At 43.8% G+C, this 24,659-nt stretch overlaps 1 protein-coding gene across 7 annotated transcripts in view; it reads right to left on the minus strand.

The window, feature by feature from the left end:
* The window catches only part of SMAD5 (SMAD family member 5), a 34,093-nt gene extending 23,005 nt beyond the window's left edge, over window positions 1-11,088 (minus strand). For 2 of the 7 annotated variants that reach the window (XM_077326764.1, XM_077326765.1), the window contains exons 1-2: window positions 10,828-11,002; window positions 9,311-9,374 (exon numbers count right to left, since the gene is read on the minus strand). The gene's annotated coding sequence lies outside the window, so the exon portion shown is untranslated. Of the gene's footprint in view, window positions 1-9,310; window positions 9,375-10,114; window positions 10,137-10,495; window positions 10,682-10,827; window positions 11,003-11,069 lie in introns of those variants that run through there. The other 5 variants (XM_077326761.1, XM_077326759.1, XM_077326760.1 and 2 more) reach the window with 5 other exon arrangements.
* Window positions 11,089-24,659: the final 13,571 nt, after the last annotated feature.

The raw sequence follows: 24,659 nt of genomic DNA on the forward strand, positions 1-24,659 counted from the left end.
GCAAAAGATTACCCCACCCCCCGGGCCTCAGTAAAATTGTCAAGCATTGACTGGTCCCCAGTAATAAAAAGGTTGGGGACCACTGATGTAAACCACCCAAAGCTGTATGGAAGGGTGGTATAAAAATCTAAAATAAAAATAAATTTGGGGGAGTCAGTATTAGCTATTTCCTAAAGCCGTTATTAAGTGGATATATCTTAAAACCTAGTCTTCTACATATTTTAAAATTAAATTTCAATTCAATGAAAGGGGGAGGGGAGCAATATTTTCAATATTGTAAAGAAGTCAAGAAAACTTTAGGGTAATATCAGAATTGCCCAGCTTTACAACTATGTATGCAACTGAAATACTATGGAGTGATATTAGAGTAAGGTGACCAGATTGTCCCACTTTTGCAGGGACATCTGGGGGTACCTGGCAAATTGTTATTATTATTATTATAGCCCGCCTCTCCCCTAAGGCTCGTAGCGGGTATCAACATAAAAACCCATAAAACCCCTAATACATAAAAACATCCTACAAAAACAAATACACTGTCCAACCCAACTAACCCGACAGCGGCAGCATTCCCAGGGAGGACACCAGGGAGCACTGCATATATAGCCCTGAGAGGGGAAAGGGGGCCCGATTTTAAAAGGAGGCGCCGGCCTCAACTATAGGCCTGGTGGAAGAGCTCCGTTTTGCAAGCCCAGCGGAAAGCTGATAAATCCCACAGGGCCCGCAGCTCTTCCGGGAGCTTATTCCACCAGGTAGGGGCCAGGACCGAGAAGGCCCTGGCTATGGTTGAGGCCAGGCGCGCCTCCCAGAGGGTGGGAATCACCAACAAATTTGTCCCCACAGAGGGTAAGGCCCTGCAGGGGGCATAGGGCGCCAGGTGGTCCCTCAAGTATGTGGGTCCCAGACCACGGAGGGCCTTAAAGGTTAAAACCAGAACCTTGAATCTGATCCGGTTAGCAACTGGTAACCAATGCAGCTGCCTCAGCACCGGCTGGATGTGGGTCCTCCAAGATGTTCCTTTAACATTTTGCACCAGCTGTAATTTCTGGATCAGGTGCAAGGGTAGTTACATAGAGCAAGTTACAGAAATCTATTCTGGAGGTGAAAGTTGCATGGATCACTGTGGCCAGGTGGTCAGGAGACAGGTAGGGCGCTAAAAGCCGAGCCTGGCGAAGATGGAAAAAAGCCTGGCCTGCTATCTTCTTGACCTGGGCCTCCAGTGTTAACGAGGCATCCAAGGTCACACCCAAATTCCTGGCTTAGGACACGATGGTCAGTTGCGTCCCGGCCAAGGTGGGTAGTCGTGCTTCCTGAGCTTCTCCCTTTCCCCCAAACCACAGGACCCCCGTCTTGGCAGGGTTGAGTTTCAGGTGCCTCTGCTCGAGCCATCCAGCCACGGCTTCCAAACATCTGGCAAATGGATCTGGGCAGCCGTCCATCAGGAGATACAGCTGGGTGTTATCAGCATACTGATGACAATCCAAGCCATAACTCCTGACCAGCTGAGCCAGAGGGCACATAAAGATGGTAAAGAACATGGGGGAGAGCACCGAGCCCTGTGGAGCCCGAACAGACACGATAACTCGTCCCCCAACACCACCCTCTGGATCCGGTTTACAAGAAAGGAGCGTATCCAGCGTAATGCTGTACCCCGTCCTGGCGAGGCAGCATGCTAGTAGCTCCTGGTCAACCACATCAAATGCGGCCAACAGATCTAATAGAACTAACACAGCAGAACCGCCTCGATCCAGCTAGCGACGGAGATCGACCGTCAGGGCGACCAACACCGTCTCCACCCCGTGGCCAGGATGGAAGCCAGACTGGTATGGATCAAGCGCCGAAGTTTCCTCAAGGAACACCAGGAGTTGGACAGCTACGGGCCTTTCAACTACGTTTCCCAGGAACGCTAAGTGCGCAACTGGGCGGTAGCTGGCCGGGTCTTGCGGATCCAGCGATGGCTTTTTAAGGAGCGGGCAGACCACTGCCTCCTTTAGCAGCTCCGGAAACTCTCCTGATTGGAGGGAGCAGTTAACAATGTCACGGAGCTGCTCTCCTACCCTCAGCCCCCCTTCCTTGAGGAGCCAAGAAGGGCAGGGATCCAGAGGGCAAGTGGTCGCCCGCACTTGCTCCAGCAACCTGTCCACTTCAGGTATAGAGAGCTATCTGAAGCCATCGAACACCACATCCAAGGACGGCCAACAGGGCCTCCAGTTCATTTACTGTATCAAGCGTTGCAGGAAGGAGCAACAAGACTTTATCCGCAAAAAACCTCGCTAAAGCCTCACAGCCAAGATCCAATCTCCTACTATTTTGGTGCCCATCTTTCAGGGTGGTCAAGGATCGAACTACCTTAAACAACTGGGCTGGGCGAGAGCTTGCAGACACAATTTCCACGGCAAAATAATCACGTGTTGCCGCTTTCACTACCATCTCATACGCCCTCATAATCATGCGATAAGGTGTTCTCACAGCCTCATCGCGAGTTTTCCGCCACACTCACTCAAGTCATCTCCATTCCCTCTTCTTCTCCCGGAGCGTCCCGGTATACCATGGTGACTGTTTGAGTCAAGGGCAGAGAGGACGTCTAGGGGCAATCATGTCGATGGCATCTGCCAAGCGGGACTGCCAGTCCTCCACCATGGCATCCAACGAATTGCCAGGAGGCATTGGGTTCCGCAGAGCATTCCGGAATCCAATAGGATCCATTAGTCTCCGCTGGCGGACTAAAATACATCTGCCACCCACTAAGTGGGTGGGAGTTAATTAATTTTTAAATATATTTTCAAAATTTGTTAAACATCTATATGGCCATGTCAACCAGTTCTCCCCCCCTTTTCAAAATGGGCAATGATAGGCCTGAAGGGGGTGGGAGGGGTCCCAGATGGGCATGTACACAACTATGCTTCTCAACCGTATTCTGAACGATTGCAGTACTTTAAAGGTTTCTCGAAGCCTGAAGAATGTTTCAGGGGTTTCTCAATGGTAAAAAAAAGTTAAGAAAGGCTGCTTTAGATATTCTCTTCTGTATCATTCAATAGACCCTATCATTCAATAGACCCTCTGAGGCAGCACCAGCACAACTTAAAAAAAAAAAAAAGTGTTCACTTGTGAACAGGACTGTCACATTTTGTCTTTGAAAATCTAGCACATTGCCCAGTGGCTCTCAAAATATGCAGTCATTTCCAAACAAAGTTGAACATATTAAGGACAAACTATCCCTGAACTTGATCAAATCTTTGTTTTATGAAGAGAACATTCCTTGTCAGTCTGACTGTTCACACAATGGAATTTGTGCCTTGTCTTCACAACCTGGCTTCCAACGATGGCAGGAGCAGGCTTGACACAGATCTCTGTTTGAGATGTTAGAGCAGCCATCCAGTCTGAAGGGAGATCTGAGGTCTACTTCTCACTAGCTGAGTTAGGGCAAAATGATTACCAAGGCCCAAAGCATATTTGCAGTTTCACCAAATGCATCCTACAAAATAGTACCAGCCATCTCTATTTAGTTACAAAGGAGGGTATATCTCCATTCACAGTTTACCTCTTACACTAGCCTACAAATTCACCTACTATCCTCATCAACTATGGAAAATGCGTGTACTTGTTTTAACTACAGACACAGTGTTGCTAGAATTCTATTTGGATCTGCTGTCTCCAATTATGGAAATGATGGATGGCATAAAAACATATTTGAAGGGGAGTCACTCTAATAGAGCAAGATGGGAATCAGTTCCCTACCTTCTTTCCCACAAAGAGAGGGAATAAGAGGTGGGAAATTTGGAGTCTTCCAGCTCTGAAAGCAACAGAATGAAATAACCAAGAGTACAAACCTAACCAAGACAAATGCATGGCTAACAACACAACAGTAGTACAATGTTTCCTCGAAAATAAGACATACCCATAAAATAAACCGTAGCAGGATTTCCAAACATCCGCGCAATATAAGCCATACTCCGAAAATAACTGTGTTCTCAGCGGGAAGAAGTAAAACTGTGCCTTCCGTTTTACTCAGCACTGTGGGTCTCTCTCCTCCAGCACCAACCAGCAACAGTCTGTGGTAGGGCTACATGCTCCGGTGCTCACAGATGCCCGAGGCAACAATGCTGAAGCGCGGAGGGGAGGTGCAGCGTCACTACCTGCATGCAGGCGCAAAGCTCTGTGTTAGCACTCCTCCCCTCCACGCTGCAATGCTGACCACCCCGAATTCTCTCACCCCACACAAACACCAGTAAAGCTGCTGCTCCCCAGATTGTCTGTAAACCGCTCTGGGAGCAGTAAAAATAAAGCCGCAAGGGGTAGGTGGGAGGAGAAAGGGGCGGAGTGGGGCGAGTCTGGGATAAAAATTCAAAGGGGTAAATCGGGAGCCGCTTTGCGGCTCCCAATTGGCTCCTTTGCTGTCAGATTAGGCTAAGGGGCCAATTGGGAGCCACGCAGCAGGCGGCTCCCAATCCGCCCAGTGGAAGGGGGCAGGGGGAAGCTTCACCGAGGCCGGGGGCTCGGGCTGCGCCAAGGCCAGGGACTCGAGGGCATGCTTTGGCGCGGGCAAAGGAGCAGGCCCACCGCAGGGGAGACATGGCAGCCCTGCTCCTTGGCCTGTGCGATGCCACGGCAGCCTTTTTTGGGGTGGGGGGGTGCCAGGAGGGCTGCCCGCGGGCCGTGGGGAGGAGAGGGGATGCTAGCTCCCACTGTAGTCATAGACACAATGGGCTTTCATTCTAATACTTAATAAAAATAAGACATCCCCTGAAAATAAGCCATAGTGTGTCTTCTTGAGAAAAAAAAAGTGTCTTATTTTTGGGGAAACACAGTATGTCAGAAACACTAATGTTAAACAATGTAAAACATATGAGAGTTTTCTTGATAATTCCCTGTAGCAGCTCTTGCTATCCTAAAAATGAACAGAAATTAATATGAATATAGGAAAGATGTTTTAATTGACTCATTATTTTCAAGTGTTTGCCGAGTTCTTAAGAACACAAATCCATGAGCTGCAACCCAAAAGCAGACACATTCCAACAATTTAAATATGTGCACCTCAGAGAAGACCAGTAAACACTTGGCAAGCTCATGTGAATGCCACAATTGAAGAATAGAAAGCTGTCTAAATATTTTTAAGGGTGAAACCTACTGACCCAGAGTATGGAGAAACTGACTCTTATCTAGAAGACCACTGTCCACTTCTATGGAAAAAAATAAACTGTAGCAGCAGGCTCAAGCTTGTTGGGTCAGTTTAGCAGATGAAGTCCCAAACCTTGCCAATATTCACTGGCCAAAAAGTGGAACTGCCAAAAGAATTCACCCACATTATTACAAGGTCACCACTCTTTTATGAAACAACAAAATGAATATTTCTAGACACTATAGCAGCAACAATGTGTTGTATATCAATATGAAGATGTCATTTATCAGTCTTAAAGGCAACATGCACTGCTAAAAAACAATCTGAAGTTTTGATGCAACACAGGATTTCTACTTGTGGAGCACAACTTTTTCATCTTTCATTGCAGCCCCTGAAATGCTTTCCCTTGTGGAACAGAGACACCCAGGAACAACATTTCACAGGACGGTGTTGGACTGCAACAGGAGTGGAAGGTAAGAATGTTATGACTGCAGTTAGAAAATGTTCTTTCTGCAAACATGCTACATTGGATCCAAGCCCAAGTTTGGAGTACAAGTTATGTTTGCTGATTCAGGGCTACAAATATATGATTATCCTAAGACAGAAGGAGAAAACATATACTGTAAACAATTTTTCCCTATTATTTGTTTATTCATTTTTTGCCTTTGTCCCCATGGCAATAATTTTTCTTAAATTAGCATAACAAATGCTGCTTAATGTGAATGAAAATCAGTTGTACACAAAGTTAAAAGTAAAACAATGCAGCTGATTTTGTCTTAAGCAAAATATCTGCATTACTGTCCAATGCCTGCAGTTTAAAGAGAAAATTGTGGCAACACAGAAACTGTGAAAAACACACTTCAATTTTGCAAGCATAAATTTCTAAGACAAATGCTTCTATAGGTCAAAGTTCCATAAGGGCTTTTGATGTGTCATCATAATGAAGCAAATGTCCAAGTCCACTTTAACGTGATTGAGAAAGTGATGTCTGAACATTTCACAAGCTGTGAATTACTTCTCTATGAGGTATTTTCCTATAATTAGTTTGGAGGGGGAGAGACATAAAAGGTTAAGCCCCAAGACACACTTCCACTACTATGGTTTTTAGCTAAGCCAATCGTTCTCAAACTATGGAGTGGGGCCCAAAAGCAGATCAGGATTCTCTCATGGGTGGCCATCAAATGAAAAGTAACGGAGCAGAACATAGAGAATCTCTGGGATGTTCTTGGGAAAAAATGAGCTTGCTGCAGTATAGTGAGGGAAATAGCCACAAAATATAGAATTTTGCTTACTAACACAATATATTAACATAAAAGTAATATGAAAAAATTATATTTTTATACAGTTCCTTTTATTCTATTTTACAGTTTGTAAATTTATATTTTATATTTTGTAAAGGCCTATGGCTATATACAAATAAATGTATCTATTAACATAAAAGTAATATGAAAAATATTAACTTGTTCAGTTCTGACACATGCTAAGACTCAATTTTATATGGGGAGAGGGGGAAAGGAGCATGATGTTACTTTGCAAGTGGGTCAAAGGCATAGGGAATTCTGAAGAAGACCACACTTCTAGAAGGTTAAGAACCCATTGATCTCGCAGTGCAAACCTAAGGACAATTACACCTTGCTAAGCCAGTGAAGACCAGGCATGTCGGTAACTGAGCTTAAGGTGACTGCACAATAAGCCATGAAACACAGGCATAGCCAAACAGTTCCAAGTTAATACTTAACAACCAGATGCAAAAATGAATGAGACAGCATGGCTAGAAAAATACTAAATCTAAACTAGGCATGGGCGCAACAAAAAAATCCTGCCTTTTCAAAGATTATGTTTTTGAAATCATAGTAGAAATGTCTAGCGGTAGTTATCTATAAAATTCAAATTGGTGCCTGAGAAAGTTACGGAAAACCTCCTTGAAGAACTGAATAGATTCAAATCACTCTATGACCGTTCACGCACTGGAGGTTTCATGCCAGTCTGCAGGCTGGAGTTTTAGTCGTGGCAGGTTGCCCCACCTCTTCCTGCACCCACGTGGGGGAGCATTTGGCCCAGTGCAGTTCATCCACCCCTGATTTGTGCTCCTGCACGGGAGTTGGGGCAGTAAAGTTCTCAGTGCATAAACGGTCTATGTGATGCTCTTGGTCTGCACACAGACTTCAGTATTTTCTTTTTAGCAGAGACCTCCTTCCCATACATCTACCATAGGGATCCTTACAAAAGGAGCTGCCAAAGAAGTTCCCTCCAAATCTGCACACTGATTTATTTGGACTCTAGTGTGGCGGGGGGGATCTTTAGCAGTGCATGAATGGCAAAATTACAAGGCAACAAACTTAGAGGGATAGTCCAAAAACAATTTATTACACACATTTCAATCCAAAAGGGAATTTTGTCTTGGACTAAAATATAGCAGGCAACAATAAGCTTCCTTTGGAATACCTTGAGTTGTATGGGAGTAGGATCTCTGAATTCTAGCCATACACTTATACCACTTAAAAACTACCTCTGAAAGGAACTCAAAACTCTTCAGTTTCACTACCACACCACCTTTGTATTAAGTCTGAGAGATAGTGAAGGACCTCAAGGCCATTTAGCAAGAATCATAACCTTGCAAGAATTTTTGTTTCAGTCCAAGGTCAACACCACACTTGTGGGTCAGAAAGTAATATGTTATTTTCCCCATATTTATACCATGCAAACCAATTTTAGTGTCATAGCCTTACCTTAACTGTGGGCCTTGACTTATCACAATATCTCTTAGGAGCCAGTCCAAAAATTTAGAAAACAGGCTTGCTTTTCAGCTTTCAGGGTTTTAATAACCACATTTTCTAGTCAGATTCAGAGTACCTTTATTGGCATAAATACATTTTCTAGTTATTGCTAAAGATGCAATATTGTTTTATATTTTGACTTTTTTGGGCAAAGAAGAAATGTTGGGAAGAACTAATATACACAGTACTTACTTTCTTATCAAACTTAAGCTTATCTTACTACTTCAAAACATAAAGGCATACTTTATAACTTAGCTAGAATATAAAATTCTACTATTCGCCATATTTATGGAATTTAAAATTATTAATACTTTGATTTTCTACAAGCAAAATCACAAGTGTAGCCAAGTCTTGCAAGGGAGAGCTGCAAATTGTTTCAGCCCATGTTATCTAAGCACATGTACTAATTTTTACCATGTGAGATTCAAGAAAAAAATAAAAGTTGAGGGTGGAAAACAAATTGTGTAGTGTAAGGCTACTAAAATAAGATATTAAGTAACCAAAACAAATCTGGATAACAAGATATTCACATTATTGTTCTAAACTGGATGTTATTTGTTGTTGGCCTGACTTCGAGTAAAGTGATGGGGGGGGGGTCATACATTAAATTCCCTTCCATTAAGGAGCCATCTCTGAAGTGCTATGGCCATTTCAAACAGTACAGCTTTTCTTACCCTCTTTTTCCCCCGCACAATCTTCCTCTGAGGGTTTTTTTTAAACGTTCAAAGTTGAGCACTACAGCGCTTAACTTAGAATTTTTTTTAAGTCCATGGAAGATCACACGGTAAAAAAGGATGGAGGTGGAGTGGCATTGGAGGAAGACAGAATGAACCCCAAGGTGTGCATGTACATATATACTACAACACTGATACTCATTCAGTGACCTGAGAGCTCCACAGCTGCTCCCTAATATGGTGCCTTCCCCATTTAGGCCCTTGCCTGATGATGCTTGCAACAGCTGTCACCCCAAGAACAAATAAGCTGCTAGTCTCCCCTGTGGTGCAAGTCTCATGCTAGCATTGGAAATGTAGCTCTTTCCGCTGATAATTGCAAACATGGTTCTCTATTAGCAGCAGTGTGAGTACCACTGTACTATACCACATAGAGAAGGGTTGCATGCAGGGACTCATGAGAGAAGGGAAATGCCATTCCTCCTACTTCTCCAGTGCACCCAACAGCCCCTCTCCTGGCTGCTTGATTCACCTACTCTCTTCTTCTCTCCTCAGTATGACTCCTTCTCTTATCACCCCCTGCACAATGTCACTACCTTCCCCATTCTCTTCCTGCCTCCTGCCCCTGTACTCATCTTCTGTTTGCAGCAGTGACATGGGTGGGGGGAACAGAGCCAAAGCAAGATGAGTTTTTTTAAAGAAATGGGTGAAGTAAGACCACAATGCAAGGCCCCCACATCCCATACTTAGTATTCCGTTGAATCAGAGGCACTTCCGGACCATCAGGTGACAGGAATGTTGCATTTTTTCCTGGAAGAAAGCACAAAGCATAGGTTCCACTAAGTATGAGACACAGCCCTCACAATGTTGTTGTCTGCTTTAACAACCCAAACCGCACTTGAAATCTCACGAGATCTCTGGTGTCAAAGCATTTGAGGGGAGGCTTGCAGTATCCATACAGCCTTGGACAGCCTATTGTGGGGGCTGTTGATTTTTGATCCACACAGCATAACTCATCATAAGATCTATATCATGCTTTTGTGGCACAATCTCAAAAAGCATAAAAGGCACTAAATGCTTCAAAGCTCAGTTTTGCTATATACATTTTCATTTTATGACTTTAAACAAAAGTTTTTATTTTGTTGCAAAAAAATACACCATAGCTGCACCCAGCATTTGCAAAGGACAGGAAATATATAACAGACTATCTACTCTTCAGTATGGGAAAATGTGTTCTAATCATTTTAGTCAATCGCTTTGCTTATCTCTTGAACTCCCAGTAAGGGAAAAGCTTGGAAATTTTGGTTCCAAGCTGGTGATAGAAGAGAAAAAGTAACACTTTCAAACAAGCAATTGGGGCTAACATGATTTACTTCAGGCTAAGCGCAATTGGGAAGTGGAAGTAAAACAGCCCCAAAAGATCACGGGACTATTTCAGACATCTGAAATCATGGGCAGGCATCTATTAGGGCCACTTCAGGAATGAAGTATGCTGCTTTGTTGCAGTAAACTTCGTAGAGGCATCTCTTATCATAAACAATCCTATTTACCTTTGTATGAAAACATCAGCAAACCTTACAGAATACACCAGGCCACAAGAGCTCAATTCGATGGCTATATTCCAAAACAACTATCTGGAAGCATCCTGATACCATGTTAGAGTTTCAGCCTCCGAGGACAGACTTCGGCCTTTCACGATTACCTTCCAGTGTCAACAATCGGTGGAACAGAAAACTTAAGTAACTCGAATTAGGAGTCGGAAGAAGGTCCCCCGGGGTCAGCTCGACACTCAAGGCACGCCTTTGGGCCTCCAAATCGGCAGCCGCATCACTAAAAAAGGCGCACCTCCCCCCTCCTCCGTCGGACTGCACCTGTGCTACTACCACCCAGCTGGGTTCCAAGGCGCGCTGCAGCCCGCCCGCTCCGCTCACCCCGGGAAAAGTGAGGCATCTCCCTCGCTCGCTCCTTCCGACCAGCTCCCTCTGCAGCCATGAGAGTAGCAAGAGAAAAGGTGGGGCTTCCCAGCACCTGTACTGCCGCCGCCCCGGGTTCGGTGCCGGGTTTGCACCCACGCAAACGGCAGAGTAGTTCGGACTGTGGCTGCCCGGCTTGACACCGACCTCGTTCCCAAAGCCTCCCCAGCTCAAGGCTCCGCTCCCGCCCCGTCCCGCCCGAGCACTCTCCTCCGGTCCCACTCCCCATCCATTCTCCCGGCCCGGCCACCAGCCCCTCCCACGCTCCCGCTCCAGGATTTCCTTCTCACCCGGCCCCGGCAGGACACGACAAGGCGCTTCCCGCGCGCGCCCCGTCGAACCAGGCCCTTCGGCCGCCGCCGTCGCCTCCCCTCGCCTTCGCGTCTGGCCGGGACGCAGCAAGGCCCCGGATGTGAGGAGAACGTATCAGGCGAGCAACGGGCAAATCCCCAGGAAAGGCAGCAGTGCGCTTGCGCCGTGCTTCGCAACTTTGGCTCAAATTGGGCCCGCCTTTCCCAGTCCTCCAACTTACCGAAGTTCGCTCGGTGAATTGTCTGACTGAGGAAAGGAGCGTTTCAAAACGCATGCGCCAAGTTCTGCAGCGCTTGGCGACTGACTTTAGCTGTATTCCCGCTCTCTGCTCCCCCCCCCCCGCTGGTCTGTACATTGAATGATGTTTTTGTCACAGAGATGGAGAGCAGGGGCGCGCTTCGGTTAGTCAAGTTAGGTTTTGTTCCTATCCCCCCCCCCCCCGCACGCACACAAAATGCCCCTCTTTTTTCCATTCCTGAAGTGCTTTAGGCAACGTACTGCGCATTGGGAAACGCAGACAAGGCTAGCTTGTTTTCAGTGTTCTCTATCACAAATGAAATGTTTTATGGATTGGATTTTTTTTTCTTCCTTTGCCTACTGGGCGCGATCCAACGACAGTTAAACACGTATACGATCCATGGAAAGGTTAAATACGCACTTTGATCGTTCTGCTGCTGTTCCGGCTTTTGTTCTGAGCTATCTCATGTATATATTTGGAACTATCAAACCAAATAACAAAAAAACCCTTCACCTAAATAAATACATTCTAAAATGCGTTTTTAAAGTTAAATATTTTTTTAATGAAGTGTGCTGAGAGCATCCCCCCCCCCTTTCTTATGTCGTGTGATACAGTGTTAGAGGAGTTGCTCTGATGGGTCTGAGGCCAGACATGCCAGGAGAACTAAGTGCTAGACTGGAACACACCACTTCGGACACAAGGCGATGGATTCCAGCTTCCAACAGCCCTTTTAGAAACTGCAAATGGAAAACTAACTTCTGTTCCTTTCCCCTTCAACAGATTAAGACGGCTTGCCCCCGGGGCAGGAAGGGGAATTGCTTGCTCACTTACCTGTAGATATTACACTTTGAAGTGGGAGAGCTGTTAGCAGTTCCAAAATCAGGAGAGTCTCTTTATACTCAGCATTAGGACAAGCTGTACATAACAGTTTAAGATGTTCTTAACTTTTAAAAAATCCAAACGTGTTTCAGGGATAATTATAAAACACACACACACAAGGAGATTGCCCTGTTGGTTCCAGCCCACTTCTGGCTGGAAGAGGCATGGCCCTGTAAAGGGAGAAAGGGTTACTTTGAGGACATCTCATCTGGATAAGCTTTTTGAAGCTCTTTATCTCCCACTTTTAGTTAACTCATTCATTATCCTCTTTGCTAAGTGGAGCGGGTGGGGAGAAAGGGAGGGGACACACAGCAGCATATAATGAGTTTTTGCTTTTTTATTAGCCTGCAAATGATCAGAATCCAACAGGAGAACATTTTCGTTTCTCAAAATGCTCTAATGCTAGCTTGAAAAATCTTCAACAAAAGAAATTGCTGAATTGGCTTTCATCCAGAAGCTGAATGTTACTGGCTCTTGCTATCACACTGTGTGTCTTAATTGGTTTAGCATATCTTTGACAATTGTGTCATCACCTCTTGCTGCTGTTGTGAACTGTCACTATATCTTGCCTATTACCGAACATTGCATAGCAATATCACACTGGGTTGATTGACCCAACCACATTTTCTGCTGATCTAAGGTGTATGACCTCGCAAAAGCTATGCTGAGGATCTGAAGACTTATATGTGGATGAAAGCCACATAGGATGGGTCTGTAATAAGGGGAACTGAGAATACTGAAGGAGTTCCATCTAATCTTATATTTTGCTGCTTTTTGATCCCATTATACCTTCCAGATTAGAATAAACTTCATGCATCTGGTGAAGCAGATGTTGGTCTACAAAGAACGTTAATATTTAGTATTTTATAAGACATTTAACAAAACACAAAACATCAGTATATGTTAAATAAAAATAAGCAATTAGCTAACAAAGCTACCAGCAAAAAACAAAGCCAGGATAAAGCAGAAAGGAGTAACAAACCAGAATCAGTACCTTCAGAAACCAAAATTAAAGATCATAGAGTATCTCATAGAATCATGGAAGGGGCCATACAGGCCATCTAGTCCAACCCCCTGATCAACGCTGGATCAGCCCAAAGCATCTTTGCTTGAAGACTGCCAGCAACGGAGAACTCACCATCTCCTTAGGCAGCTTATTCCACTGCTGAACTACTCTGAATGTGAAAATTTTTTCCTGATATCTAGCCAATATCGTTGCACTTGTAGTTTAAAAACATTACTGTGCGTCCTTTCCTCTGCAGCCAATGGAAACAGCATCCTGCCCTCCTCCAAGTGACAACCTTTCAACTACTTAAAGAGGGCTATCATGTCCCCTCTCAACCTCCTTTTCTCCAGGCTGAACATTCCCAAGTCCTTCAACCTATCTTCATAGGGCTTGGTCCCTTGGCCCCAGATCATCCTCGTCGCTCTCCTCAGTACCCTTTCCATTTTTCTACGTCCTTATTAAAGTGAGGCCTCCAGAACTGCACACAGTACTCCAGGTGTGGTCTGACCAGTGCCATATACAATGGGACTATGACATCTTGTGATTTTGATGTGATGCCCTTGTTGATACAGCCCAAAATGGCATTTGCCTTTTTTACCGCTGCATTACACTGCCTGCTCATGTTTAGTTTACAATCCACAAGTACCCCAAGGTCTCATTCACAGTGTTACCTAGAAGCGTATCCCCCATACAGTAGGTATGCTTTTCATCTTTCTGACCCAGATGCAGAACTTTACACTTATCTTTATTAAATTGCATCTTGTTCTCATTTGCCCATTTTTCCATTGTGTTCAGATCTCGTTGAACTCTGTCTCTAACTTCTGGAGTATTTGCCAGTCCTCCCAATTTGGTGTCATCTGCAAACTTGATGAGTAGTCCCTCCACCCCCTCATCTATATCATTAATAAATATGTTAAAAAGTACGAGACGGAGCTCCAAGCCCTGAGGTACCCCACTACTCACCTTCGTCTAGTCTGATGAAACACCACTGACAACAACTCTTTGAGTGTGGTTCTCTAACCAATTCCCTATCCACCTAACTATCTGAAAATCCAGATTGCAGTCCTTCAATTTATCCATCAGAACATCATGGGAGACCTTATCAAAAGCTTTACTAAAATCCAAGTAAACGACATCATCCGAATTTCCACGATCCAGCAAACCTGTTACTTGGTCAAAAAAGGAAACCAGGTTGGTCTGACAGGACCTGTTGGAGACAAATCCATGCTGACTTCCTTGGATCACCAAATTGCCCTCCAGATGTTTGCAGATCGCTCCCTTTAATATCTGCTCCATTATCTTACCCACAAAAGAGGTCAGACTCACTGGTCTGTAGTTTCCCGGGTCATCCTTCCTCCCTTTCTTGAAGATCGGAATAACGTTTGCTCTCTTCCAGTCCTCTGGGACACCTACAGTCCTTAAAGAGATCCCGAAGATGATGAACAAGGGTTGTGCAAGTTCTCCAGAAAGTTCTTTGAGCACTCTTGGGTGCATTTAATCCGGCCCAGGGGATTTAAACTCATCCAGAGCAGCTAAATGCCTCTTGACAACCTCTTTGTCCATGTCAACCTGCCACCCAGACACTAACTCTTGGCTACTGCCATCTCTACATGTGCCTAAACCCCTTGACCTGTGGGGGAAAAAAACAGATGTAAAATAGGCACTGAGCCTTTCTGCTTTCTCTGCATTCTCTGTTAGAGTTTGTCCACCCGCACCCAACAGTGGGCCTATTGCCTCCTTTATTTTACGTTTGCTCCTCACATAACTGAAAAATCTTTTCTTGTTGCAATGGGCTTCCCTGGCCAATCTTAGCTCACTCTAAGCTTTGGCCCTTCTGATGATTGATCTACAGTGCCTAGTAACCTGTAGGTACTCTTCTTTAGAGCTCTGTCCTCCATTTCCTGAACAATTCCCTTTTCTTTCTTAGTTCTTCTTGAAGTTCTCTGTTCATCCAAATAGGCTTCTTAGAGCTCTTGCAGTGTTTTCATCTTTCTGGGAAAGTCATTGATTGAGCATGCAATAGCTCTTGTTTGAGTAGCGCCCACCCTTCACATGCTCCCTTCCCTTCCAGCATTCTCGTCCATGGTATGACACTCATCGTGTCTCTGAGTTTATTAAAGTTTGCCCTACAAAAATCCAACATCCGCGTCTGGCTACAAGCTTCCTTGCCTCCCCATCTCAAAAGGAATTCTATGAGGACATGGTCACTTCCCCCTAGGGTCCCCACCTCCTTCACCTCATCCACCAACTCCTGCCTGTTGGTCGGTATTAAGTCCAGTATGGCTGAACCTCTTGTGGGTTCATCTACCATTTGATAAATGAAATTGTCAGCCAGGCAGATCAGAAAGTTGCATGACTGAGGATGCTTTGCAGAGTTTGTTTCCCAGCACGCATCTGGGAAATTGAAGTCACCCATGATGACAAGGTCCTGCCACTTGGATATTTTCTCAAGCTGCTCACAAAGTGAGCATCCACATCCTCTTGTTGGTCAGGTGGTCAGTAGCAGACACCAACCACCACACAGTTTGTTTTTCCCTCGCTTTCCACTGTAGATATACTCTCCTTCATATCTATCCACATCTATCCATCTATATATTTATTTTGTTTAACTTGAATTTCTCTTATGCCATTCTTCTCTATTTTATCTTCACAACACCTAGAACAACTAGATGTCCAGTAGCACCTTAAAGGTAAAGGTAAAAATATCCCCTGTGCAAGCACCAGGTCATGTCTGACCTTTGGGGTGATGCCCTCTAGCGTTTTCATGGCAGACTCAATACGGTGAGGTTTGCCAGTGCCTTCCCCAGTCATTACCGTTTACCCCCCAGCAAGCTGGGTACTCAGTTTACTGACCTCGGAAGGATGGAAGGCTGAGTCAACCTTGAGCCGGCTGCTGGGATTGAAATCCCAGCCTCATGGGCAGAGCTTTCAGGCTGCTGCCTTACCACTCTGCACCACAAGAGGCTCCTTACAGATACACAAGATTTTTGAGAGTCTCTTAATCAGATACTGTATATACCAGGTTTTCTCAACCAGGGTTTCATGAAACCCTGGGGTTTGTTGACAGTCCTGGAAGAGTTGGTATGAATTAATTTTTAAATATGTTTTAAATTTGTTTGGTTATATGACCATATATCGTCATGCTGACCCACCAACCCCCTCCCAAAATGGCCAATGATGGGTCTGGTGGTATGGAAACGGGATTGTCCTGGGAGCTAGGCTTCCTAACTGTATTCTGTACCATTGTACCACTTCTGGAGGTTCTCAAAGCCTGAAGAATATTTCAGGGAGTTCTCAATGGTAAAAAGGTTGAGAAAGCCTGGTACACACCAACATAAACCTCTACAATTATTTTTCCTGAGAGGTAGGTTAGATTGATAGTGTGCAATTTGTCCAAGGTAAGCCAGCAACCTTCCTTGGCAGAATGGAGATTTGAATCTGGCTCCCAGATTCTAGTCTGACACTCTAAGCACTACATAACATCACTATTAATTAAAATCAATACATCCTGCTGAAGGATACTTTTAATCTGTTTTCTAAAAAGGGATAAAGGCCAAACATACATCCCCCGGGGAGGGAGCTTCTAGAGCTTTGGTGCCAAAGTTTGATTACTTGCCCAAACTTTGATAGCAAAGTGACAGAGGAGGCTGTCAGCTGACCTCAGTGTACAGGCAGGCTTATGTTGATGAAGGTGGCCTTTGAGATCCTGGTCCCAAATCATTTAGGGTTTTAAAGTTAAACACTTAGACTTGGCCTCAAAAACAAACTGGAAACCAATGAAGAAGAATAGTAAAGCAATGCTAAATGAGAAGGAACAAATGATGGTGTTTTTTTTAAAGAATAGCTTGTTCCTTCTTGAGATACTATAGGAACTGCAACATTCATTTTATCAGGCAAGCCCACAAAACCAGTGCCATACAAGTCCATTGGTAAGAAATAGGGTGCAACAGACCTGAAGAAATATGTCTTGCCCCTTTAGCAAATTTAATGTCCAGAGTTGAGCAGCTGAAGATCTTCATGGCATGGAGGCAACTAACACCACCTGCTAAATAACAGCGAATTAAGCCTCTTATTAAAATGACAGTACATTTTTTTTTGTCCAGGAAGTTTGCAAACTTACTCCTAGAATCTTCACCTTATCCTCAGACTGCATGGGCTGATAGATATCCGTCAAAGAAGGTCTATTTTTTAAAAACCAAAGGGGTGCATTCAAGGCCAGGGAAACTGAATCCAGGCACTACCACTGCTGTGCTTTGCCCAGCTTCACTTTGGTGCATTCAGCAGTTTTCTCTCAGTCCAGATGTTAAGTGGGAGGGGGAAATGTTTCAGAAAGCAGAACACAGCAATGTACAGTGGATAATGGACTAGCATTATCACCCTTCCCTCATGTCCTAGATGACATATACATGCATAACCTTGCTTTATGTGTGAATGGTTATAGCATTCCCCTCCCCGCAAAAAGCATAGACTACACCTGTAAATATTATAATGCTATTTGACATATCAGATCAGGATTCAGGATTTTCTCTGGGTAAAAGGTAAAAGTATCCCCTGTGCAAGCACCGGGTCATGTCTGGCCCTTGGGGTGACGCCCTCTAGCGTTTTCATGGCAGACTCAATACGGGGAGGTTTGCCAGTGCCTTTCCCAGTCATTACCGTTTACCCCCCAGCAAGCTGGGTACTCATTTTGCCGATCTCGGAAGGATGGAAGGCTGAGTCAACCTTGAGCCGGCTGCTGGGATTGAACTCCCAGGCTCATGGGCAGACAGCTTCAGACAGCATTTCTGCTGCCTTACCACTCTGCACCACAAGAGGCTTTTTGGAGAAGCACACAAAAACTTATACCTTGAATAAAACTTTGTTGGTCTTAAAGGTGCCACTGGACTCAAACTTTGTTGTGCTGCTTCAGACCAGAATGCCCCCCCCCCCTAAAGCTATTGAGGAAAGCTTTTTGCCTCTGTTCCTAACAGAGTCTGTGGGCTGCCTGGTTATCATATCTGTTTGGAAGAGAGAATTTTTTAGTTTCTTTTTGTTTGACCCCACTGAGACCCAATTTGGTGTAGAGAAGAGTGGCAGCCTCTAATCTCCACATTCCTCCTTCACTTGCAGCCTACCTCATAGGATGTCTATTGTGGGGAAAGGAAGAGGGGGTGTTTGTAAGCCACTTTGTGACTCCTTCAGGCAGAGAAAAGTGGGATATAAAACCACCAACTATTCTTTACCATTTTCCCCAATGAGGACCCAAGGTGGCTTACATGTTTCTCCTCCTTTATTTTATCCCCACAACAATTCGGTGAAGTAGGTTAGGCTGAAAATATGTGACTGCCCGAAGGTCACCCAGTGAGCTTCCATGGCACAAGTGAGGATTCAAACTTGAGTCTTCCAAATATCAGTACAACACTCTTACCCACTACACTGCACTGGGTTCTTCCCTTCCTCCAAGAAGCTAGAAGTCACATACCAATGGTTCTTCTGTCCATATTTTATCCTCATAACTAGCGATCCCCAACCTGTGGGCCACGGACCACATGTGGTCCTTCGACTAATTGGAGGTGGGCCCCGAAGGACGCCTTCTCCCCCCCCCCCGGCCCTTTACTTCATCCCCCCCCGGCCCTTTACAACACACTTCGAGTGTCATTGTCTCCCATCACTCCCAGATGGGACTATCTCGTTGCAGAGAAACAAGCTCAGGGTTCCCATTGATTTGTCATTGTCATGAGTTAAAATTTCCATGAAAATAAAATGTTCCTTATGTTCATTGTTGTGGCGTATCTGTATCTTATTTTGAAGGGATGTTTAAACATTATCATAGCGATCAGAGAGCGTTAGGGCAGTGGTTGAGAGTAGAGGAGTAAACCCTCCCCCCCCAGGCCTCAGTAAAAGGCGTTGAGTGATCCCCGGTGAGTGGTCCCCGGTGTTGAGTGGTCCCCGGCGATAAAAGATATATATAATCCCTTCTTGTACTTTTGTGTGCTTCTCTGCCAAATTGGGCTTACAAAATCAACATGGGGATGATGCCTCATTATTTTTATAATATTGACATTCCTCTTTCATGAAAATATTCCTTTTTATGTACATTTATTAATTTTATCTACTGTGAGTCTTACTCTTTATCTGGCTAAATTTTATTGATTGTGTTTACTGTGCTGATTAATGGTTGCTGACCATTGTGTTGCTGACCCTATTGAGTGTGCCTTTCAACTGATATGACATTTAAGGTTGGATTGATTGATTGAATAACTAGACAAGTTAGTTCCAGCTATCTCCCAAATGACAAGGAAGGAGAAGAGTACAATGTTCACTCGGGTGGAGTACAGGTGGATGGACTGTAGACAGGGAGGCCAGCAACTATAAAATTTTTCTGGGCTTCACCCATTGGCCTACTAGAATAACTGTCTTATAGGCAGTGCTGGGGATCCTAAGCAGATTTTGGATCCAAGAATACACACACATTAGATCCACGAACACATACACACAAACTAGTTCTGATATTCAGCTTAAATAGGAAATTTGTATCCTCAGGCTAAGATTTGATGTTTTAGCCCCTAAACAATGTACTTGAAGTGATTATGCATGTATACTAAAGAAACTGGTAGGTATATCATGGTTTTGTCTGGTTTGAGACAAAAGCTTAGGCAAAACTCTGGAGTTTCTCAAAATAGGAACAATAACTATGATTGCCCTGGGTGAATCCTTAATGAACCTCAGAGGAAAAGAGAAAAACTCATGACTTTATTAATTGATAGAAACGAAGTAGTTCCTCGATGGGATAGTCACTGACCTGAAGCCAGACATCCTGGAATATTAAGTCAAATGGGCCTTAGGACGTCTGAGCAACAATAAAGCTAGTGGAGGTGACAGCATTCCAGTTGAACTATTCAAAACCTTAAAAGATGATGCAGTAAAAGTGCTACATTCAATATGCCAGCAAATTTGGAAAACTCAACAATGGCCACAGGATTGGAAAAGGTCAGTTTATATTCCAATCCCAAAGGAGGGCAATGCCAAAGAATGTTCAAACTACCGCACCATTGCACTCATTTCTCATGCTAGCAAAGTTATGCTCAAAATCCTACAAGATAGCCTCCAGCAATATGTAGACCGAGAACTTCCAGAAGCACAGGCAGGATTTCAAAGAGGCAGAGGAACTAGAGATCAAATTGCCAACATATGATGGATCATGGAGAAAGCTAGGGAGTTCCAGAAAAACATCTACTTCTGCTTCATTGACTATGTTAAAGCCTTTGATTGTGTGGAGCACAACGAATTGTGGCAAGTTCTTAAAGAGATGGGAATACCAGAGCATCTTGTCTGTCTCTTGAGAAACTTATATGCAGGTCAAGAAGCAACAGTGAGAACCAGGCATGGAATCACTAATTGGTTCAAGTCAAGTCTTTATTATTACGGTACTAGACCAGTAGTCAAATTACAAAATACATAAAAACATCTGGCATTAACAAGGTACATAAAAGAATCATTGATAACTAAAATATTATAACATTTAAAACATTCCAGCTATAAGAATCATTCTAATTTATAACTCACAAGCATTATCTGAAGCAATTGAGCAATCTACTTAAGTTGCTCCGAATCCACCCAGCTCTTCCTTGTTTTGATAGCTCTCCAAGCAAATCTGGCCACAACAGAAGTTATTTCTGTGCTTTTGTCTGACAACATGTCTTTGATTGCCTCTGAGTTGGGCTTATTCTGTAGTGAAGGTATAAGTTATCCCCTGAATTGAGTGTATAACCTACATTGGAGTAATACATGTTCAGATGTCTCAATGCTCCCATCCTGGCAGATGTATAAACAATCACAGATGGGTACTTTTTGAATAAGCCTTCCCTAAAAGCGGATGGGAGAATGTTATATCATAAGAGAGTAAATGATCTCCTATGTTCTGGGAAGAGCCTCTTGTGGCGCAGAGTGTTAAGGCAGCAGAAATGCAGTCTGAAAGCTCTGCCCATGAGGCTGGGAGTTTGATCCCAGCAGCCGGCTCAAGGTTGACTCAGCCTTCCATCCTTCTGAGGTTGGTAAAATGAGTACCCAGCTTGCTGGGGGGTAAATGGTAATGACTGGGGAAGGCACTGGAAAACCACCCCGTACTGAGTCTGCCATGAAAACGCTAGAGGACGTCACCCATGACTTGCACAGGGGATGACGTCACCAATGCTTGCACAGGGGATACCTTTACCTTTATGTTCTGGAAAAACAAGATTAGATAAATAAGGTAATGGCCTCAAATTATTAAGTGGAGGCACTGGAAAAAGTGGATTTTTTACTTGATTGAAATCCTGTTGGCGATAGATATCTAGATGAGTCACCAATTGGGATCAAGATTGCAGGGAGAAATATCAACCTCAGATATGCAGATCATACCACTCTAATGGCAGAAAGCGAGCAGGAACTAAAGAGCCTCTTGATGCGGGTGAAGGAGGAGAGTGCAAAAGTTGGCTTGAAATTCAACATCAAGAAAACTAAAATCATGGCATCTGACCCTCTCAATTCCTGGCAAATAGATGGGGGAAGAAAGTGACAGATTTTATTTTCCTGGGCTCCAAGATCACTGCAGATGGGGACTGCAGCAAAGAAATAAAAAGATGCTTGCTCCTGGAGTGGAAAGCTATAGCAAATCTAGACAGCATCCTAAAAAGCAGAGACATCACCCTGCCAACTAAATTATGTCTAGTCAAGGCTAAGGTCTTCCTAGTTGCAATGTATGGCTGTGAAGGTTGGACCATAAGGAAGGCCGAGCATCAAAGAATTGAGGCTTTTGAACTCTGGTGTTGGAGAAGACTCTTATGAGTCCCTTGGACTGCAAGGCAAACAAACCTTGTCAGTCTTAGAGGAGATCAACCCTGACTGCTCCTTAGAAGGCCAGATCCTGAAGATGAAACTTAAATACTTTGGCCACCCCATGAGAAGGAAGGACTCCCTGGAGAAGAGCCTAATGCTGGGAGCAATTGAGGGCAAAAGAAGGGGATGACAGAGAATGAGGTGGCTGGATGGAGTCACTAAAGCAGTCAGTGCGAACTTAAATGGACCCTGGGGAATGGTAGAGGACAGGAAGGGCTGGAGGATCATTGTCCATGGGGTCGCGATGGGTTGGACACGACTTTGCACCTAACAACAACAAGTAGTTCCTGAATGACCCCTAGATTGTAGGACAGAATGCTGGACAGGTAAGGCAGGCCCTTAGTGATTGCCAAATTGAGTTTTGGAGGTAAGAGGGGAAAACAAGGTTTCAGGGTTGATGTAACACCTTTAGAAGTGTTCCTCTTTCCACCTACAGATGGGGAGAGAGGTCAGCAGGCCCACAGTGATCTAATCCAAGGAATCCAGGCAGTTCCTGGGAGCATAGCATTGGGCTGGCATGTACACTTCCATTTTGGCTTGGGAGCAGACAATTTGGATGCATCTGACAAGCATTTGTACATTTCAGCCAAGCGAAGTGTGCAGGGCAATATGATGCATTCTGGAGAGGATGTTGAAGAAGAGTGTGAGCAAACTTTCCCTCAAAGTGAGGGAAGTCTGAATTCTAGCAAAAACACAGTACCTATAGGATCTGATTTTTCATTCTGATATGGGTGTTCAGTATTGCGTTCCAGATTATTCTGGTCAGGCTAGATTCACACACCACCATGCATTTAAGAAGCCCTAGATGTAGGGTCTGCAAGACAGAGCTCTTCCACCAGGGTTTTGGTTGAGGCCTGGCTGAACACTGGACTAAATAAGATTGGATCTTCCCCTACCCTTCTGGCATCTGGACCCCCCCCCCCCCAAGGCCCACCATCACCCCAGCTTTACATCTGATGGCACTGCTGGGAATGAGTGAATGAGGAATTTGTGTCTAGCAAGAGATTGTTGTGCTTGCCATCTTTGCTTTCTTAATTGTGATTACTGTATTGTATTTTTATTGGTAAGATGGTAATCTTGCCGTCTTATGTTTTTACTCTATATTCTGTTGTGAACTGCCATGAGCTGGCTGGTCCAGGAGTTGGCGGTATAGAAATGTAATAAATAAATAAATAAATAAATAAATAAATAAATAAATAAATAAATAAATAAATAAATAAATAGTTTTCAGCCATGCCACCACAGGTTCATTCACTTGTCCATTTTCAAATGTTATATATGCTATCAGATATCAGCAATGCCCTTCCAATCTCTACATCAAAGGAACAGTTCAGTCAATAAGTAAAAGAGTCAATGGGCATAAATCCAATGTTAAAAACCATGACCAGTGGGAGAATATTTTAATCTTCCAAGTCACTCAATTGATGACCTAGGGGTGGCAGTTCTCAAACAAGTTTCATTAAGAAGTTCAGAACCATGGACTCACCAGAGTCTGAATAGGGACACAGGATTCTTATCTCACTACAGATGCTAATTGTCTGCTCCTGAACATTCCCTTTTTGTCCTGTTCTGACCTGGGTAGCCCAGGCAAGCCAAATCGTGTCATATCTAGGAAGCTAAGCAGGGTCGACCCTGGCAATTATTGGGTGGGAGTCTTCCAAGGAACACTAGAGTAATGGTGCAGAGGCAGACAATGGCAAACCACTTTCAAATGTCTCCTGCCTGGCTGCCAGACAATCATAGGATCTCCTGGCTATAGTTACACACATGCCATACAATAAATAATCTATTCCAGTTGATTATAATATGCATTGTACTTCCGCATCCCAAATTCCTTCTTTGCAACACCCCTCCCACCTTCTCACTCCATTCTTTCTCATAGACTCTCAAAAACATATACTCTGAAAATCTTGCTGTTCTCTAAGGTGCTACTAGATTAAAGTTTAACCATGCTTTCCTGTAGCATTCATTTCTTGGCAAGAAGTACACCTCAAAAATATTTCTGCTTCATTTGGGGCATAGGACACAAGTAAAAATATACTGAGGGAATCCTGCCTTCATTTTATATTTTTAGTAAAAGCATAATTATTTGCATTTTGACATACATTCACTTGAAAGAGGATCCTAATACCATTCATTTATGTTACATAGGTCCTTAAAGGAAAGCCATTATTTCAGTTCTCTAATACTTTTTAAAATCAAAACTAAGCAGGGTACAAGCAAGGAGTATCTTCAAAGAAGATGCTCCAGATCAGTTCAGTTTCCCATATTTACAAGTTTCCTGAATAATCTTCTAACAATAGCTTAGCCCACCTGATAGGACTCACGTTCTTGGGTAATTATAATTTCATATGCCATGCAGTTATTGAGGTATTTTCTTAAAATGTATTAAAAGCTGGGTTAATTCATTCTTGCTACTTTTTATCATTAACAAAGAATACCAAAACGATGCATTATAAATCCTCTTAGGATTGTCTGTGAAAATCCTCCCTATAAACCCTTTCTTACCTGCAGGAATATCGTCCATAATTTTAAGTCTGGTATCTAGTCTTGGCCATACCCATGACAGCTGGTTACCAAATCTGATATCCCAGCCTTTCACAGAATAAATCCAATATGATTAATATTATTATGTGGAAACACAGGCCATGTCACAATCTAATTATTCAAGTTATGCCTTCATGATGACTGAATATAGATTTTCTTTTCTTTTTGCCACAGTTAGACAATAAAAATATCCATATATATTTGAAAGAATAATGGGCCTGAATGTAAGGCAATCCCCACACCAAAAAAGTAACTGTAACTTGTAGGTGTTCACTGATACACAT

This window comes from Paroedura picta, chromosome 3, assembly GCF_049243985.1.
Source record: "Paroedura picta isolate Pp20150507F chromosome 3, Ppicta_v3.0, whole genome shotgun sequence".
Taxonomy (NCBI): domain Eukaryota; kingdom Metazoa; phylum Chordata; class Lepidosauria; order Squamata; family Gekkonidae; genus Paroedura; species Paroedura picta.